Source organism: Atractosteus spatula, chromosome 10, assembly GCF_055471065.1.
Source record: "Atractosteus spatula isolate fAtrSpa1 chromosome 10, fAtrSpa1.hap1, whole genome shotgun sequence".
NCBI lineage: Eukaryota > Metazoa > Chordata > Actinopteri > Semionotiformes > Lepisosteidae > Atractosteus > Atractosteus spatula.
The window spans coordinates 26963475-26970366 of NC_142715.1; the positions used below are offsets into that span (position 1 = coordinate 26963475).

Consider the following 6892-nt stretch of genomic DNA (forward strand, 5'->3'; position numbering starts at 1 on the left):
GTGACCTGAGTCCACTTCACTCCACTGTTTCCACACCGACACTGTGACCTGAGTCCACTTCACTCCACTGTTTCCATACTGTCCTCAGTGTCTGTGTCTACAGCTTGTGTTTTACAAAACGGAGGCTTGAACATCCCATTTCTGCTCAGTCTTTCTTCTTTTTTAAAATTTGATGTTTCAGAAATTAGAAAAAAAACATTAATTGATGTATAATTCTGAATGTACCACTTTTGATTGTAACTGATTTGATTGTTATTAGAATTTTGTTCTGCAATAAAGTTTTTAAAACCATTTTTGTTATCTGCATGAAATTTCGAAAGTATGATATTATTACGAATTCTCACACGGTCACGCATTCCACCCGCACTAACAAACGCCTTCACATTCCCACGCACACCCACTTAAACAGATGCTCACGCCGCAGTTAATCTTCCTATCACCTTTCACTCCCATCACTACTTTAACCCTCCTCTTTTCCCTCACCATCCCTCACTAATTCGGATTCTCTTTGGAGCTTCCTAGTGCACATACTCTTCTTCTTTCGGTTTGAACTCATCATTGCTTCCTGGACTCTCGCTTGTTTCTGACCTCGTTTTTGCGATGTGGATTTGTCATCTCGATTGAACTGTTCCAGCCTGGTTTTTTACTTTCGCCCACCCATCGGCTTTTTGAGTGTAAGGACTTGCGTTGTTGTAACATTTTCTATAAGGACTTCCTGCAACAGCGTGGAGATATCACCAACTTGAGCACAGGGTCTTTATTTTTTAGCATAATGATTGTTAACAGATGTTTAAAGTATCAATAAAAAGATAAGGAGTCTTTGTCCACTTACAGTAGATGGTCTTTTGTCCCTCAGTTTTTCCAACTTGTTCTATGAATGTTTAAGCACTCTTAAGCACGTTCCGTCACAAAGTTTATGGTGTTCTTGGCGCTGTGCTGCACGTAGATAATGTAGACAAGAGCACAGGTAACAGTACAGGACAGGCAGTGAGGAGCTCATGTAGCTTTCAACTCAGTGCGGAGTCCAGAGGAAGGCCTCGTTCACTGAACGATCTCTCAAGAAACCCCGGTTGAGATTCAACAGGTGTCTAATAATCATGTTCAAAAGCGTGATACGTTTTTTTTTAACATAACCTTATATTTGCCCGTACAGTACAACATATTTTTTGTACCCTCAAATCACCAACGTTACTACTTTCTCCTGAGAAACACAAGTGAAACACGAGTGAAATCACAATAAATTATACAACAAATCTTTTCAAATGCCCAGATATGACAGAACACATTTAAGACTTACACCCCTTTTAAATATGTATTTCCTTCATTTCAGTTTTCTTCCCTCCCCAGGACACCTGAAAATTTACTATTGCATATTAAAGGCTGTACATTTAATACTACTTATTAAGATAGACATTAAAGTTAATTATGAATAAATTACACTTTTCATTAAGACATGTTTTGATAAAATTCATTGTGAATAGTTGTGGTGTCTGGAAAGCAATTTTAGTTAAATATAAAAATACTTTTCAAGCGAGTGGTGCATAAGCTCGTTATGTAGTGACTATATTATTTCCACTATATTCACAACAGTTCAAATGTGATCTCTTGTTCCACTTACTCTGCTACTCGGTTGCTTAAACCCTGCGAAGAGGCTTCAGTAACATCTAATGGGCAACAGCTGTTATTTTAGGTTTGTTGCAATTGAGAACAGGTTTAGTACAGAGCTGCTGACAAATTTCAGCGGCCAAAGTTTGTTGCAACTGACATGTTGTAGATACCAATCAGCCTCAAGAAAAAAACAAACATTGCCTGTGCCTTTTAAAAAAAGAAAAACAGAGCAGTAGTTATTGAGGTATTTCAGGTAGAATGTAAGAACTAAAGTTAACTAGTCCCACAGTAATGCATGGGGTGCTATCAATAGAAAAAAAATAGTTGTAACCCGAAAACACAACAACCACAAAATGAGAAGTCTTCCAGGAACCTAGGTAAATCCCTGTAGTAGTCTAATAACTATAAAAAAAGAAACAAACATGAAAGAACTTCAAAAGAAAAAGAACATTAAAAACATATCTGTGGAACAAGAAAAACACAGAATCTAACTGCGAGAGCTTTTTCAAGTTTTCGATACTCCATCATGCTCCTCTCATCTAACTAGATCTCTCTCATCTATACAGTATGTAAACAGGTCAGCTGGAGGTCCACAGCTGATGGTAATTTAAGTAAGTAGCTGCATCAGCATGCATGGGCTGCAAAGGAATGAGGACATTTCAACAGTTACAACCCTCTTTATAAAGGGTGTGCACTCTTATTCAGTCAAGGCACTGTAAGTTTTTTTGTATTATTCTTGTTCCAAAAAATGTTCCATTTGTTTTCTTTCTTAAATGTTGTTGATTAAAAGATCTTATTAAATGTGAAAAAATCTGATTGTGAAAAGGTCAAATTCTTAGTGAAAAAATCAGTAATGTGAGGAAAGGTGGATTGTGGGAGACCCTTGACTCCCCATGTCATGCTGTATTTCTCTCTCATTCTACTGGTAGTGGTGCCATCGCTTCTGGAGAAAGTCTGTCAGTGGTCCTTCCAGACGGGTCAGTAAATACTGTGTGTGCTGTATAAAATACGCCGTTGAAAACTTTTCTAAAACAGGAGAGATACGTTTCGGAATGCATTTTCCGGTAAAAATAAAATATCTACACGGGCGCTATTAGCTGAGTCTGAAGCCTGCTCTACAGAAGAACTATATTCAGAGTGCCAAAGAAGTCGCTTCCATGCGTCATAACACCACAAAGTCAGACTACAAGTGCTGAAAAGCCATTATGAATGGTAACTGGTAATTGGCTGGATTAAATTTCCAGTCTCTTTGAGGGCATGACTTGGAATCCCACTGCTGCCCCATATTTCCTTATTAAGAATCACGATATTGTTGTTGTTGCCTCCACGCGATTTAATCAACTTCAGTAGAATTAATTTGAACAACAGTAATAATCATATTTGTTTTATTCCCTCATTGCAATTTGTACACAAAGATTATTTTTTTTATTTTAAAAACGTGATAGCCTTGATGGGAAATAATACAGAACTGCAGGTGTGGGGGTCAAGTGGTAAGGTGTTGGTTTTGTAAACTGAAGTTTGTGGGTTTGAACCCCATCCTTGCCTGTTTTGTTTACCATGACATTCCTTTATCTAAGTCATCAAATGTCTTGCAATGTAGAAATCTCTGTAATAAGAGGAAAAGAACTATCGGTAGTGTTTAATAATCCTTCTGTTGTTCTAGCATAATCTGCCCTGATTTTTAGTTGACAAAGCAATGGGTGCACACACCACCCTCTGCTGCCTGGCAGGATGGTTAAGTGGTCTAAAGTGCCACACTCAAGGACTCTTGTCTTTTCATGTTGCTCATGTGCTCTGGTCTCTAAGTGGAGGCGTCGGTTCAAATGTCACTCCCGATAGCTAAGCTTTTCCTGTCGTGCATTATTCCAGTCTTGTACTCGCTGACAATCACAATAAAAGGAAAACGGAGAAATTGCTTAGCAAGAACTTAATGGACAAGGAAAATGCTTTCCAAAAACTTCAATGTCTTTAGCAGAAAGGAAAAATTAGATAGCCTTCGATTTCTGCCTTAAGAACTGTTTGGGCTGTCTGTAATTGAGAAAAGATGTTCGGTAAGATGGGCATTAAAATGTGAAAGACCAAATTATAAAAGCAGCAGGAGAAAGGTGCAGCACAATGAAATTTGTGAGTGTTCTACATTGTTAAAATTCACGAGTTTTTATGCTGCTTGGATTTCTTTTAAGCCTACGAAGTGACTCCTGTTTCATTTTCTATTCACCCACTCGTTTTGTAATATACCTCTCAAACTTCAGAACCAAATAAGATTTCATGTGTGACAGCATTCCCCTGCAAATACTGTTTCCATGATGTATTGGGTGAAACCGAATGAAATATTTTAGTGCTGGCTCAAATATGAGGAATTTCAGGAAGACCTTTTTAAACTTGGTGTGCTTTCGTTTCATTTGTTCACTCCTGTATGATCATGGTAGGCTGACAGGAGGAACATGTGGCCCAAAAGCAGTGACAATATCAGAGGTGTCTGCAGTGTGTTGGTTTGTGAGCAACGATAAACTAACTTGACGTGGAAGCAGGTGTGCCTGCATTAATACAGCTCCATCGATCGGAAAAAGTAACACAAGAACCGACTTAAATTCAAGAAAGTTTCTGCAGCTGAAAACGGAGACTGCTCCAGGTGATGATCAAACTCACAACCTCTGCAGAACACCACTGTATAAGCACTGCACACTGACCAATTGCGCTACACTGCGGGGAAGTTAGCTTGAAGTTTGAAAATGATTTTGGCATGCCAGTAACGTTTTCACGAAACATCTTACAGTTACGAAAACACTTACTTTGTGTATAAAGTACATTTTGAATGTTTTCACAGCCATTTACACCATTTTTTTAACCACACACAAATATTCTTATGTCCATATCCTCGCAAGGGAATTTCATGAGGCTGGTGGTAAATATCCTGTCCAGGAATATCGGGGCTGTAGCGGGTCAGATCTATAGATATAGTGAAGATGTTAGTGGAGATGGTGTGTCTGGTCTATATGTAAGAGATGTGCAGGAAGAATAATCTGTGGTCTGGGAAGAAGAGAACCCCTTCGGAAGAGCAGTGCTCCTCACAGGAGAGAATAAAAAAAAAATTCAGGGATGCGGATTTTTCTCCTTGGGGGAATTAAAATCACTTAGCAGGAGTGACCTTGTGGCACAATGGTAACGTGTCTGACTCCCCTTCAGAAGGTTGTATGTTCAAATCATGTCAAAGTCACCTGATGTGTTTTCTGGTTCTGTTGGTGCTGAACCAGGAAAATATACCAGGCAGTTGAGTTTTATCTGTACACCACATAGGTAATCTGAACAAAATAACAGAGCAGTACAGAACATGCAGTCAGGAGCGAATCATCTTGAACACGACAAGAGAAAAGGCACACTGCACATCCGCGATAGACCACGTCCGACTTTAGAGACAGTTCCATAACAGAATGGAAGTTTCAGACCCCTTTTTTATCACAGGTTCAAGGAAGCCTGAAAGTTAGGGAGTTTTAGGTCACTTTTGTATTAAAAAGTGTCTGAAGCCTGTAAATATAATTTGCCCTTTTTTAATTATGCATAAAATCCACTCCCATGTACCAGGACCTTACAATATATTCATGTTAATTAAAATGACTAACCCTATTGGACATTAGCTGGTGCTATTTGTAATGATTGCTATTTCATGCTGGAGAGAAAGGAAACCAGACCCAACGTTTGCTTTCAGGTGCTGTTCATTTATATAATGGACCAGTTTCCAACTCATTTCCTTAGTCTTGTTTACCTTGAATTTAAGCCACGAACCAGGTTTCTACTGTACATGTAAAGGCACAAGTAATAGATTCCGAGATCACAGGCAGAAACAATCAACACACTGAAAACACTAAGTTATTCCTGATCGTAGTCGAAGATGCGCAAAAATAAATTTCCTGATTCCTAAAACCCAATAAAGTCCATGTAAAAGTCTATTTTCAATCCCAATACACGTAACTGGATATAAACCAGTGACCTTCACATACTAACTATTCTGATGTATCTGTATTCTGTATATGTTTTCTGATGTATCAGGTGGATGCTGCACATTGGTGGTGGTGGAGGGGAGTCCCCATTACCTGTAAAGCGCTTTGAGTGGAGTGTCCAGAAAAAGCGCTATATAAGTGTTAGCAATTATTATTATTATTATTATTATTATTATCTGAATTGTTTTAGCACAGTTACAAGAAAGAGACAAAATCTTTTTTTTATTTTATTTAAAAAAAAATTTCATTCAAGCTGTAGGTTTGAAAATGATTTTTTTAAATTTCCTAAATAATATAAAACACGAACATCACTCATTGTAAGCGTCTAACCATTGATATTCATGAATTGTAAGCCCGTACACAGTCACACGCTCTCAGTTCAGTGAGTATAATGCCTTTCAGGGTCAGAATATTATATTTTTGCCACTTAATACTCCCAAAAGTGCAGTAGTAGCTTGTACTAAATAAAAATGTACAGTTTACCGCTAGTATAAACAGATGTGTGCAGTGTTTGCCTTTGTAAGCATTTGTTTAAAAAATAAGTTCACGATATGATAAAAACACAGGAAGCACAAACTTAATAATATAATGATTCAAAATCAAAACCAAATCATAAAGCCTATTAAGTACCTATCCTTTGAAAACAGAGAACACCTTAATATCTACAAAAAACGTGATATTTGTATCTACTTTTGAATTACAAAGCAGACAGAGTAGTCCCTGAATTCAAAGATCAGATCTTGGCCAAAACAAGACAATCAGACGTGAGCTGAATTCGGAACAAGAGCCCCTGCTTCGTCGTTTATTGAGCTTTTGATCGAAGTCTGAGTGAAAAAGATTCACTATTTTAACTCTTTGATTAAAGTACACAAAAAACACCTTCCTTCGAGCTGGAATCAAACCAGCAACCTAAGGATTCCCCACTGTTTCCACTACAGTCCTCTGCTCTACCAACTGAGCTATCAAAGGGATGTCAAGAGCTTCTCTCTGGCACAAACTGCCCAATGTAGTGAAAGGTGATTTAAATTCCAGTTCGACATCAAGTTTCCAACTCGTTTCCACATTCCAGGTGGAAAATGACTCAAGGACTTTTTTTTCTCGAGGGATCATATTAAACATTTCATTTGGATCAAGAAGTGGATCAGGGAGACACAAAACAAACAGTTTAATTCCATCTTTATTAGAAACTGCAACACAGCTACTGCATGTAAAGCCTTCAGTATGTGATTGTGAGAGTTCAGTTATTGACATTTAAATACAGTGTAAATCTTCAAACTATTCTATCA

The 6892-nt window shown here is 37.9% G+C and overlaps 1 non-coding gene across 1 annotated transcript; it reads right to left on the reverse strand.

The window, feature by feature from the left end:
• Window positions 1-6487: 6487 nt before the first annotated feature.
• trnay-gua (transfer RNA tyrosine (anticodon GUA)) lies at window positions 6488-6575 on the reverse strand. Its single transcript is given in 2 exon segments — window positions 6488-6523; window positions 6539-6575. It is a non-coding gene; the product is annotated as a tRNA-Tyr (tRNA).
• Window positions 6576-6892: the final 317 nt, after the last annotated feature.